The following is a 13,256-nucleotide window of genomic DNA, read 5'->3' on the forward strand; positions in this document are numbered from 1 at the left end:
ACTACTATTACTTCAATACAGCACTGGAGATTAAACAAAACATAATAAATGTTGAACTAAACTCCATTTATGTAATTACGTATTGGTAAAAGGGGTATAAAATTCTTTTAACAAATTCTAGACAGGATCCCACCTTTCTCTGAAAGTGTATTTGTCAACACAAGAGAGGACTTTACCCAAAAGCTTCAAGAAGTCCTAAGAAGTTAGTAGTTAAAAATGTAGGGCATGAAATATTAGTAATTGTTCTTTTGTTGCTATCGCTTAAACACACAAAACCCAAATCAACTGCCATTTAGTGAAAGCATTTTCAACCCATTAGATCATTAACCAGCAATGTGAGCTGTTTCTTGAATTGCTTCATTGTGTCTATGCTTAAAACTGTGCCTGACAAATGGAAAAATATCTGGCTCCCTAAGGACCTTGATCTAGTGCCTGCTGAAGCAAGAAAAAGACTCTCATACAGTCAACTTTGTCTTCAATAAACTTTGCATCACATCCAATTGGAGAAGAGGAAAAATACCGTTTGTGCCTTTTCCCAGACTTAGCTACCTTCAGTTCTTAACCAGGTGTCACATAACACTTTTTAATAGATTGTTTCCCTGAAGGTTACTTGTAAGTGATTAAAAACATGCAGAAACTTTTGCATACAGTTCCAAGTGCCCTAAATTACTGGTGAAAGAAGGTCAGCAAATGCTTGACTAGCACAAGGCCTGATCCTGCCAAATCCCACAAAGCCAGCTACGTAGAACCCACCAAGGGACTTGCACCTCAGTTCTGTCAAGTGTCTCCTCCGGCATCATAAGCAACCTCAACTCCCATTGACCTCCCTGGAAAATGAGGGTCTATTCAGTGACGTTATTCCAGCTAGTGTTTAAGGGATTAGTACCTTAGAACTTACCTTTTCTCCCACTTAATTAGACCTTGACTTCATATCTCCCATTCCATAAGACCCGCAACATGAATTACCAAATGCCATCAAAATGGTGCCGATAAAGCCAGCCTAAAGGGTTCAGTTCTGTCTACTTTGTATATATACATATGCTTTTTCCCCAACATCTTTAAAAATCCTGGTTTTTAAGTTACCAGATTCTGCTCACCATTGCAATCTGAATCAGATCCTTTGTCCTAGATTAACGCCTTTATTGTTTGTGATGTCGGATGCAAACCTCAGCCTCTGGAAAATCTTGGCTCAAGCTAGAGCCTTCTTTGGCCTCATAAACTTCCTTTCTCCAACAAACTTAGATTTCTTCTTTCCTCTTACAGTCTCTTTGTAAATAATTAAATAGGTACAGTCCATGTGTGAATTTCCTAACACTGAGTAGCTGCTATTGTCTTTCGAGTTTTACCAGGGCCCCCTGCCTCTGTTCCTAGGAAGGGGTGGGGAGGAGGATGTAACTGGAGGACTGGATTGTGGCTACAGAGGCAGAGGCCAGGGGAGGCACTCCCCACTGTCAGGGACAGGAACTAGACCAAAGCAGAGGAGGCTGAGGCTGGCAAACTGGAGCCCCAAGAGGGGCTGCAACCAAGGGCTGAGGTCCAGGAGCTGAGGTATCAGATAGTGGACCAGGGCCGAGGGCTTAGCCAGGGGAAAAGGAGGCCAAGGCTGAAATTGCTGAAGTCTCGACGGGTGCTTGGAGGCCTGAGGGGCTGCTCTCTTAAAGAGGAAGCACTGGAAGGGAAGCACAGACTCCCAGGTGTGAGTTGGACCTAGCAGCAAAGACAGGGGAAGGAACCAGAGAAGCTACTCCCAGCCCCAGGGACTGCCTCCTCAGTAAACCTAACAGTAACATCAAAGGTATGGCAGGTGAGAAACTGGTGGTGAGGTGGGGCCAGACAGAGCCAGCAGGCAGATTGGACCCCAGAGGCAATGGGTGCCAGACCCCTGAGGCCCATTACACTACACAATACAAAATAAACTGTCGCTAACCCTTGCTGCATGATCTTAGGTCCAGATCCCAAATGTGATTTAGGTGTCTAAGTCAGCGATTCTCAACCAAGATGCTGTGGCACCACAGGGTGCCATCAAATCCTTTTTAAGGATGTTGCAGGGTGCTGTGCCACATCAGCACTGTTAGAAGTGCAAACACCTACACAAGACAAACCTAAGATTTCAAATAGGAATCTATAGTGTCAAAACCATTCTGACCTGCTATGGTCTTTCTGAGTTCTTTGCAACAGAATTGTGTTATCATTTTTCTGTAGTCAAAAACGGAGTGAAAACTAAGAGCTGAGATTTTCCAAGTGGTGTCTTCAGTCTACAAAAGTTGAAAACTTTTTAATCCGATATAAACAGGAGTCAGCTGCCTAAATACCTAAGAGCTCTACTGAAATTCATTTACTTCAGTAAGCTTAGGGTCAGCCCTTAGGGTGTAATTCCGTGTCTCCTACTCACACCATTTCAATCCAAGCTCATCATTTTGCCATCATATAAGCCAGGCTTTCTTTGAAAAGGACAGTCCAATCTTCAGTTTTCATTATATGAAGAAAAGAGCATCCCCGGTTCACAGGACAAGAAAGTTATTAAATGAAATAACTTATTTCACAAGACCAGAATTCTTGTGGTCTGCCCTTTAAAACCACAAGGATATTCTTTGTTATGTTGCTGAATATCTAGCAGGTAGACAGAGTGTGTGTGTGCATGCATGCGTGTGCATGTGCAATGACTAGTATAAGACCCTGATCTCTGACTGGAACCTAAAAATATCACCACAGTGCAAATAAAGCAGTCACACACTTCATAGCTCCAGTAGGCCAAGCTCACTTCCCATACCAGGGCTCCTACACTCTTCCAGTCTTCTCACAAGGCCCATATGTGCTCCCTCTCCATTATTAAGTCAGGGACTTGCTGAAATTTTTCCACTTCCTCGTTCATGCCAGTACCAGGGTCCCGCTAGCTACCCCCCCCCCCCAATAGGCTTTGTCCAGCCCCATTCCCCACTTTCTCCAACAAACCTTAGCTCTTTTCTTTCTCTCATTCAGGCTGTCAAAATGTGAAAGGGGTGTTGTTCTGCTGGATGGTATTAAATGCTGCCATCACCCCATTTCTGTGGATATCACAGAACTGGTTAAAGGCAAAGGGTCGATCCTGCAGATGCTAGTGGCTCTGCGTTCTCCCATTTCAGATATAGCATTATAGACAGACAAACAGAAACACTAACAAGTTGGGTGTAAGGCTTCACAAGCTTAGGTAACAGTTGTGATGAAACTTGGCTGAGTACAGCAGGGTCTTAAACTCCACGTGATGGCATTTCTCTGCCTGTCTGCCTGCCCATAACATGAGGACTTTGAAATTTCATAAACACTGCACAGAATTTGTGGCATGGGGAGAAGAACGGGGCAGCCTGCTCTGTGGGGGAGCAAGTTGGAGGTCAGAGAGCCCCTGATGTCAAGGAGAGCCGCAGGGTTGTCAGAAACCCCAAACCAGAGCAGACGGTAGGGTGACTAGGTGCAGCTGGATACTGTCTCTCTCTCCATGTGCCTGAACTGCCGTAACTTTGGAAAACTCCACCTAATCAATCCCAAAATTTCAGGGTAAGCTTCCAGGCAGAAGGAAAAGAAAAAACAGTGGGGGTAACAATGGAAAACGGGGGATACACAGAGCCTGACACGGGCTGGGGGCTTGCTCTGTGTTTGCGCAGCTCCCGACATAATGAGTCCTTGCCCGTTACCAGGGCCCCAAGGCACTGTGGTAGCAGAAATTAAAAACAACGACAGTAAAGCCCAGGCTACCCATTACACATATTACACAATCCACTGGTGAGTCACGCAATAAATGTAGACTGCCGCATGGGCAAGGTAAGATTGGCCACACAGGCAAAGTAACCATCACACAATTAAAAGGTTCATCAGACCCAGAAGTGCTACAGTAGCACCGATTAATAACAATGACAGCAAGGCCTGCTACACGTTATATATATTACGCAACCCACTGGTGAATGGCACAATGAACGCAGCCCACCACACAGGCAAAGTCAGACCCGCCACATGGGCAGAGCAATGATCACACAATTAACTGGTTCATCGGGCCTGGAAGTGCTACACCAATTAATAACAGTGACAGTAAAGCCCCTGCTGCACGTTATGTATCTTACACAATCCACGGGGAAATTGTGCAATATATGTTGACTGCTGCATGGGCAAAGTAAGGGTCAGACAACTAACTGGGTTCATAGGGCTCAGAGGTGCTACAGTAGCACCAATGAATAACAGTGACAGTAAGGCCCCTGCTACACAAAGTACACAACCCACTGGTGAACCGCGCAATAAATGTAGACTGCCGCATGGGCAAAGTAAGGATCCCACAACTCTGGGTTCATGAGGCCCAAAAGTGCTACAGTAGCACCCACTGATAACAGTGACATCAAAGTCCCTGCTACACATACTACACAACCGCGCAATAAATGTAAACTGTCGCATGGGCAAAGCAAGGATGAGACAACTCCGGGTTCGTGGGGCGCAGAAGTGCTCCAGCAGCACCACCGAATAACAATGACAGTAAAGCCCTGCTAACTCATGACATATATTACACGACCCACGGGCGAATCCCGCAACAAACGCAGACCGCCGCGCCGGCCAAGCCACGCCGGCACCACTACCTGCTTCGCCGGGCAACACGCCTGCAAAGCAACCATCACCCCCAAAAGTGCCTCTGCGGCTATAAAAAAGGGCCGACCCGCCATCAAGTCGGGGCTTGAAAACGTGGTGACAGCTCGGGAGCTGGTTTCTACCCGTGCGGGGGCCCAAGTCACGGCAGGGCTGGGGGCTGCGCTGCAGGGAGGCAGGGCAGGGCAGGGCAGGGCAGGCAGCCGGGGTGGGGGGGGAGGCCGGGTCGGGGCTGCAGGGGTGGCCCCTCTGCGTCGAGGGGAGCCAGCCCCAGCCCCGCGCGGGAGGGAGGGAGGGAACTTGGCGCGGGCCGTCGCGGCCGCCTGCGCCCCGCGGGACTGCCCCGCGCCCCGGCTCGGCTGCGGGCGGGCGCCGTGCGCGGGGCGAGGTGCGGGCGGCCGCGCCAACAAAGGCGGCGGTGGCAGTGGCGGTGGCGGTGGTGGCGGCGGCGGCAGACAACAAAGCCGCCAGGTGCGGGCGCGGGCGCGGGCGCGGGACGCGCTTTGTGCCGCCGGGGCAGGCGCTGCGGGGACAAAGGAGCGGGCGCCCCCGGAGCAGCGCCGCCGCCGCCGCCGCCGCCCGCCCGGCACGTACTCACGGTCCGCGGTGCGGGGCCGGCGCTGGCGGGAGCCGGGAGGCGGGAGGCGGGAGCCGCTCCCTCGGGCCGGGACCGCGCTGCAAACCCCGCCCCGGGCCGCGCCGCGCCGCGCCGAGCCGAGCCGAGCCGGGGCTGTCCCCGCCGCCGCCTGGGGCGCAGGAAGTGGGAGCTCCCGGCCCAACAAGCCGCACATGCTGCGCCCCCCGCCCGCCGCCCCGTCCCTCGGGGCAGCCCCGGGGAGGCACCTTGAAGCGCCACTTCATGAGTTTTGGGGACTGTGGAGAGCCAGCTCCCACCGAGTCCTGCCCGACCCGCTTTCTCCGCGGGGTGGTGGGGAGAGTCCCGTGCCCTTGCACTGCTGGGATCCCGGCCCCGGTGCAGCGTCCGCCCGTTCCCTGGATTCAGCCGCCGGGCTCTGCTCCTCGGCCCCCCTTGGCGCTCTGATGAACCTAGGACCTGTCCCTGGTTTTTAACGAGTTGTCCCAGGTCATCTATTGTCATACTTTGCTGTCGCCTCCCTGCCTGAGGGGGGCTAAAAGGTTACTTGGTGGGTGTAGGCCCACCCCCTGAAGGATGACAAATAGACCTGTGGAGGGCCACGTCCCTCTCTGTCTCTGTCTCTGTCTCTGTCTCTTCTGCTGCTCACAAGCAGGGAGGGAATTGGTGGGGGATGTAGAAATGGATGGCAACTTAGGCACCAGAAACTATGAGATGATCTAGTTCAGGATCCTGAGGAAAGGAAGGAAGGAGAGCAGTAGTGTACAGTCCCTGGATTTCAGAAAAGCAGACTTGAGCTCGCTCGGGGAACTGATGGGCAGGATCCACTGGGAGGCCAGACTGAAGGGGAAAGGAGTCCAGGAGCATTTATACACATAGATCCGCCACTTTGGAGCAGACTCCATTAATCGAGTCTGCTCCACACACAAGCTAAAGCAAACTGCACTGCGCCACGTGGACTTGTTTAAGTGGCAAAGTGCGTGTCCGTGTGCAGAAAATGGCAGCAGTGCGCGTTTGAACTAAAGCCCCTCCAATGTGTTTTAGGTCAAAAGCACGCCACTGCCATTTTCTCAGTGCTGATGTGCGTTTCGCTGCTTATACACCTGTACGCATCACAGCACTGGGTGCTTTCCAAAGTGCCTGGCACTGCAATGCATGCATGTGTAAAAATGTCCCAGGAAAACTGGTTGTATTTTAAAGAAACCTTACTGGGGTCACAGGAGCAAGCCACCTGGACGTACAGAAAAACTAGCAAATGCAAGTGTACTCCGGCATGCATCAATCGATGCATCTCCAGCAAAATCAAGGAGATGATTCTTCTGCTCTACTCCTGGAAGATCAATTCAGGCTCAACGCTTAACCTGCATGCAGGACCTAACAAAGGAGGGATACGGTCCCACTAGCGGGAATGCCTTACTGCATTGGTGTTGGCTACGGGAGAGGAGCTGGTAGGGGAGCTGCAGATTCGTGGTCACGTTGGGGACAGTGACCACCAATCAGTCAAATCCACCATATGGCTTAGGGTGAGTAAGGTAACTGGTAGGGTGGAAGTGCATGACTTTAAGAAGGCTAACTTCAGTGTGCTCAGGAGCTCAGTCAATGACACACTGCAAGATAGGAGTATTGGCGAGAGGGGAGTCCAGGAAGGATGGTCGTTCCTAAAGGATGTGATCCTTTGGATGCAGAGGCAGACTATCCCAGTATGAGGGAAAAGGAGAAAAGGAGCCAAAAAACTTTTGGGCTAAACGGGGAAATCCAGGGGAGCCAAAAGGCAAAAAAAGAGGTAGATAGGCGGTGGACGCAGGGGGAAGCTACCAAGGAGGAGTATAGCTACTTGGCCCATGCTTTCAGGGAGGCAGTTAGGAAGGCCAAAGCAACTACAGAGCTGAGGCTGGCAACACAAATTAAAGACAACAAAAAGTCTGTTTTTAGGTATGTAGGGAGTAAAAAGGGAGTAAAAAGGAATGCGCAGGGCAGCCCTACTGAACAAGAAGGAGCAATTAGTGACAGACAGGGGGGACAAGGTTGAGCTATTCAATGAGTTTTTTGCCTCGGTGTTCCTGAACAGGGCTCAAGATAAGTCTCCTAATGGGTTCATAGATGGGCATCAGAGGGACACCAGCCCACCAACTGTCAATGCTAACTTGGTGCAGACTCACTTGCATGGACTGGACGTGTTTAAGTCAGCAGGCCCGGATGAGCTCCATCCGAGAGTACTGAAGCAATTGGCCGGTGTCATAGCAGAACCACTGACACGGCTGTTTGAGCACTTGTGGCACTCGGGTCAGGTCCTGGAGAACTGGAAAAGAGCCAATGTAGTCCCTATTTTCAAGAAGGGGAGGAAGAAGGATCCAAGGAATTATAGGCCAGTCAGTCTCACCTCCATCCTTGGAAAGGTCTTTGAAAAGATTATGAAGGATCATATTTGTGCGAGTCCAGTGGGAAAAATAATGCAGCAGGGCAACCAGCATGGAGTTGTAGCAGGTAGATCATGCCTGTCCAATCTGATTTTGTTTTATGACAGGGTCACAAAATGCTTAGACGCAGGAGTAGAGGTGGATGTCATTTTCTTATACTTTAGCAAGGCCTTTGATATGGTATCTCATCCTATTCTCATAAATAAATTAAGAGGCTGTGACAGAGATGTTTACATGGTCCAGTGGGTGGCAAATTGACTTGAGGGTCCCACTCAGAGAGTGGTAGTAGACAGGTCAGTATCGACCTGGAAGGATGTGGGTAGTGGGGTCCTGCAGGGCTCAGTCCTTGGACCTGTACTCTTCAATGTCTTCATCAGTGACTTGGATGTGGGTGTGAAGTGTACACTCTCCAAGTTGGCGTATGATACTAAATTGTGGGGTGAAGTGCACACTCTGGATTGCAGGTAGACCTGGATAGGTTAGACAAGGGGGCAGTACACAGTAGGGTGCAGTACAACAAGGACAAATGCAGAATGCTGAACCTAGGGCGCAAAAATATCCAGCACACCTACTGGCTGGGAAATGACTCTCTCAGCAGCACAGGAATGGAAAGGGATCTCGGAGTCATAGTGGACTCCAAGATGAACGTGAGTCATCAGTGTGACGAAATCATCAGCAAAGCTAACCGCACATTATCATGCATCAGCAGATGCATGACAAATAGACCCAAGGAGGTGATACTTTCCCTCTATGTGGCATTGGTCAGACCGCAGTTGGAGCACTACGTCCGGTTCTGGGCGCTGTACTTCAAGAAGGATGTTGATAGATGCACAAGGGTCCAGAGGAGGGCCACTCATCTGGTGAGAGGCTTACAGGACAAGTCCTATGAGGAGAGACTGAGGGACTTGGACCTCTTCAGCCTCCACAAGAGAAGGATCTTGTGGCTGCCTACAAATTCATTAGGGGGATGCAGCAAGGAACTGGAGATGCTCTGTTCACCAGGGCGCCTCTTGGGGTAACAAGGAACAATGGTCACAAACTGACAGAGAGCAGATTTAGGCTAGATATCAGGAAAAACTTCTTCATGGTAAGGGTGGCCAAAATTTGGAATGGGCTTCCAAAGGAGGTGGTGCTCTCCCCTATCTTGGGGGTCTTTAAGAGAAGGCTGGATAGACATCTGGCTGGGCTCATGTGACCCCAGCACTCTTGCCTGCCCAGGGCAGGGAGTCAGACTCAATGATCTGTTGAGGTCCCTTCCAACCCTGGCATCTATGAATCTATGAATTAGGAAAAACTTCTTCACAGTTCGGGTGTCCAGACTGTGGAATAAGCTCCCTCCAGAGGTGCTACAATCACCTACCCTGGAAATCTTCAAGAGGAGACTAGACTGTCACGTTGCTGGGGTCACCCGACCCCCGTTGTGTTTCCTGCTTGGTGCAGGGGGCTGAACCTGATGATCTTCCGAGGTCCCTTCCAGCCTTACAAACTATAAGTGTGGCAGAAAACCAGCTTGGCTTAGCAGGGAACTCCTCAGTGAGCTCAACCCAAAAAAGGAAGTTTACAAGAAGTGGACGCTTGGACAGATGACTAAGGAGGAGTATAAAAGTATTGCTCAGGCACATAGGGATGAAATTAGGAAAGCCAAAGCACAAGAGGAGTTGCAGCGAGCAAGGGACGTGAAGGGTAACAAGAAGAGTTGCTATAAGTATGTCAGTAGCAAGAGGAGGATCAGGGAAAGTGTGGGTCCCTTACTGAATGGGGGATACAACCTAGTGACAGAGGATGCAGAAAAGGCTGAAGTGCCTTTTCACCACAGTGTTCACAGGCAAGGTCAGCTCCCAGACTACTGCACCTGGCAGCACAGTTTGGGGAGGAGGTGAGCAGCCAACAGTGGTGAAAGAGCAGGTTAGGGACTGTTTAGAAAAGCTGGACATTTACAAGTCCATGGAGCTGGATGGGATGCATCCAAAAGTGCTGATGTGATTGCAGAGCCGCTGTCCATCATCTTTGAAAATTGATGGTGACGGGGAGGCCCCAGGCATTTGGAAAAGGGCAAATATAGTAGCCATCTTTAAGAAAGGGGAAAAGGAGGATCCAGGGAACTACAGACTGGTCAGCCTCACCTCAGTCCCTGGAAAGGAAACCAGTCCTCAAGGAAAATATTTCTTGGAAGAAAAGGAAGTGATTAGGAATAGTCAGCATGGATTCACCAAGGGCAAGTCATGCTTGCCCAACCTCATTGCCTTCTGTGATGAGATGACAATAGACATGATATACCTTGACTTTAGCAGGGCTTTTGATATAGTGTCCCACAGCATTCTTGCAAGCAAGCTGACAAAATATGGGTTGGATGAATAGACTGTAAGGTGGATATAAAGCTGGCTGGATCGTCAGGCTCAATCAGTAGTGATCAGCAGCTCAAGGTCTAGATAGCAGCCAGTATCAAGTGGAGTGCCCTGGGAGTCGGTCCTGGGGCCAGTTTTGTTCAATACCTTCATTAACACAATATGGAAGATGGGATAGACTGCATCCTCAGCAAGTTCATGGATAACACCATACTGGGGGGGAATAGTGACACCATGCTGGGTAAGGCTAGGATTTAGAGTGACCTAGACAAATTGGACAATTAAGCCAAAAGAAATCTCATTAGGTTCAGCAAGAACAAGTGCAAAGTCCTTCATGTAGGATGGAACAGTCCCATGCACCGGTACAGGCTTGGGACTAACTAAGCATCAGCTCTGCCGAACAGGACCTGGGGGTTACAGTGGGCAATAAGCTGGATATGAGCCAACAGCGTGCCTTTGTTGCCAAGAAAGCTAATGGCATACTGGGCTGCGGTAGTAGGAGCATTGTCAACAGGTTGAAGGAAGTGATTCTTTCCCGCTTCAGCACTAGGGAGGCCACATCTGAAGTACTGTGTCCAATTTTGTGCCCCCCACTATAGAAAGGATGTGGGCAAATTGGAAAGAGTCCAGCAGAGGGCAAAGAAAATGGTGATGGGGCTGGGGCATGCGACTTCTGAGGAGAGGCTGAGGGAACTGGGCTTATTTAGGTCTGCGGAAGAGAAAATTGAGGGGGAATTTGATAGCAGCGTTTAACTACTGAAGGGTAGTTACAAAGAGGATGGAGCTGGACTGTTCTCCATGGTGGCAGATAACAGAACAAGGAGCAACAATCTCAAGTACAACGAGGGCGGTTTAGATTGGATATTAGGAAAAACTTCCTTATGAGGAGGGTGGTAAAGCACTAGAACAGATTACCTGGAGAGGTGGTGGAATCTCTATCCCTGGGGGGTTTTAAGGTCCAGCTCAATAAAGCCCTGGCTGAGATGATCTAGTTGGGGATACTCCTGCTTTGAGTAGGGGGTTGGACTAGATGACCTCCTGAGGTCTCTTCCCAACCTTCATTTTCTATGATCCTCTCCTCTCTCCATCTCTCTTTCCCCTTCCTCCTTTCTTCCAGAGCCCAGCTGGAACTGTAGTTCACCAGGTGCCCCAAAGCTCAGCTGTGGACCCAGGCTGGGTCTTCCCCCATAGCGGGCAAGTGATGGCATCAGTTGTGGGTGCAGCCAGCAGGTTCCAGAGCCCAGATGCGGAGCCTGCCAGTGGTATCACAGCTGATGCTGCCGCTTGCCACTGTAGCTCCTGCTGCGTCCATGGCTGACACTGCCAGCAGGCTCCAGGTCAGGGCTCCAGACGGGAACTTCCACTGTGCTGGGAGGGCAGCAGCACCAGTGGACACAGCCGGCAGGTTCTGTGTTAGGGCTGAACACTGCTGGCAGCATCCACATCTGACACCACTGCTCACCCACTGCCCTACCTGGGTCCACAGCTGATGCTGCCATATCAGCTGATGCTGCTGGGTGCAAGCAGTCCCACTCACCTGCCTACCCAGCACCACATGGCAGCTGGAGCCACCAGCTGCCCACAAGCCAAATCCAATGAGTTATTGACCATCCACCCATGGGCTTGATCAAATCTGCTGGTGGGCCAGATCTGGCCCATGGGCCATATTTTGCCCATCCCAGCATTAAGCCCACCTCAGTACCTCCTGAGTCTTCCTCTAGGAGGGGCTTCTATCCAGCTTGAGTGTGAACCTGTGGCAGGGCCCTAATCTATGTAGAGCCTAGCATGCAGGGGGTGGGAGACATCAGGGAAAGGAGCCAGGAGCCCCTGGGCAAGAAGCGTGGAGCTCAGCCTGCAGAAGAAATATAGTTACATATATTATATAATATAATCATAGTTATTATATACATTATATTATATTATATATGGTTATTATATATAATATGATAATTATATGTAATAATATTATATATTCTATAATATAGTTTTATAATATAGTTATAGAAGGCTTATAGTTCTTCCTTGATGGACCCAAGTCCATGATCTACTAGGCACATCAAATGATCAGTCTGCTTGGCTTGCAAGCTCAAATGTAGTCACACCAACTTGGCTGCCAGCCTACATGTACATCTATTTTTGGACTAAATGATTGTATTATGCCCATGCAACATGAAATTTTACATGTTGCAACACCCATTTGTGGATAATAAGAGATGTGTGGGTATCAGGTGGAACAGGGGTATCCAAAAATAACTAAAATAGTCATTGGCAGCTTTTGATTATACTCATAACAAAGCAGTGAAAGGATATAAATATATAGAATGGGGTTTGATCTCACCATCAGTATAGATATGAACACTTGGCTATACAGACAAAAGCAGCTTTTGGAAAGTCATCTCCCACCAGTGCTGATGCAGCTAGTTCCCTCCCAAACCTACACCACAAAGTGGGTATTTGGTAGCAAGAACTGAAGGAATTCCTTTATGTTCTTTGATTCCCTTAAAATAATTGGTAAAACAGCAAGTGATTTAAATAAATGGAAAGGAACTAGGACCCATACCTGAAGTAACTTCTCCAGGCAAAATCTAGCAGCCTTTACTGCTGCTCCCGCAAGCTAAACTTCCATTGACCTCACAAGGTCTGCCAAATGTGGTCCTCCGCTTTTTCTGCCATGTATTTTTTCAAGACAGGTGAAGTCCACACTTTTTGCAGACTCATTTTGCTGCAAGTTGAGAATGTTATAACATCATGGGAGTGCCAGTTTAGCCAGTTACAACTTGACAGGCTTTCCTTGGCAACACCTAATATGATTCACTCTGTTCTTACAGTACACAGATTTAACTTCCATCTGGGGGGTGTATGTGTAGTGAGGTTATTTGTTACATAAATGGTACTAGTTTGTGTAGTAATAATGTTGTAGCAGGGTACTGGGGTATGCCTGCTCCTTCATGGGAGCAAGGAGCCTGACAGGCTGCTTGCATGTGGTGCAGGGGGCTAATGAGAAACTCAGCTGACCAGAAGAGGGCTCAGGGTTGAGCTATATAAGCCCAGAGCCTGCACCAATTGGGCAGTCTTGCCCTGCCAGTTGTTAAGTGAGAAGCTCCTGACAGCAGAGCAGCAGGACTCCTGAGCTGACAATGGAGCCAAATGAGAAACTCTGCAAACGGGGAAACAAGGGAAGGTCCCTGGGGCAGAGGGGGTACCCATCTATATGCAGGTAGCCTTAGTTTTATGTTAAGCCCAGAGAGGCTTTGGGTGCCTGCTAAAGGATGCAGGTACTTTGATTTAGTTGCAAAG

General features: G+C 49.6%; 1 protein-coding gene across 6 annotated transcripts in view; it reads right to left on the reverse strand.

Moving 5' to 3' along the window:
• Positions 1 to 5,292, reverse strand: part of SYNE2 (spectrin repeat containing nuclear envelope protein 2) — a 287,230-nt gene extending 281,938 nt beyond the window's left edge. For 5 of the 6 annotated variants that reach the window (XM_059723319.1, XM_059723320.1, XM_059723318.1 and 2 more), the window contains exon 1: positions 5,197 to 5,292. The gene's annotated coding sequence lies outside the window, so the exon portion shown is untranslated. The remainder of the gene's footprint in view (positions 1 to 5,196) is intronic. The other variant, XM_059723316.1, reaches the window with a different exon arrangement.
• Between the last annotated feature and the right edge of the window lie 7,964 nt (positions 5,293 to 13,256).

This window comes from Alligator mississippiensis, chromosome 2 (genome assembly GCF_030867095.1).
Source record: "Alligator mississippiensis isolate rAllMis1 chromosome 2, rAllMis1, whole genome shotgun sequence".
Taxonomy (NCBI): Eukaryota; Metazoa; Chordata; order Crocodylia; family Alligatoridae; genus Alligator; species Alligator mississippiensis.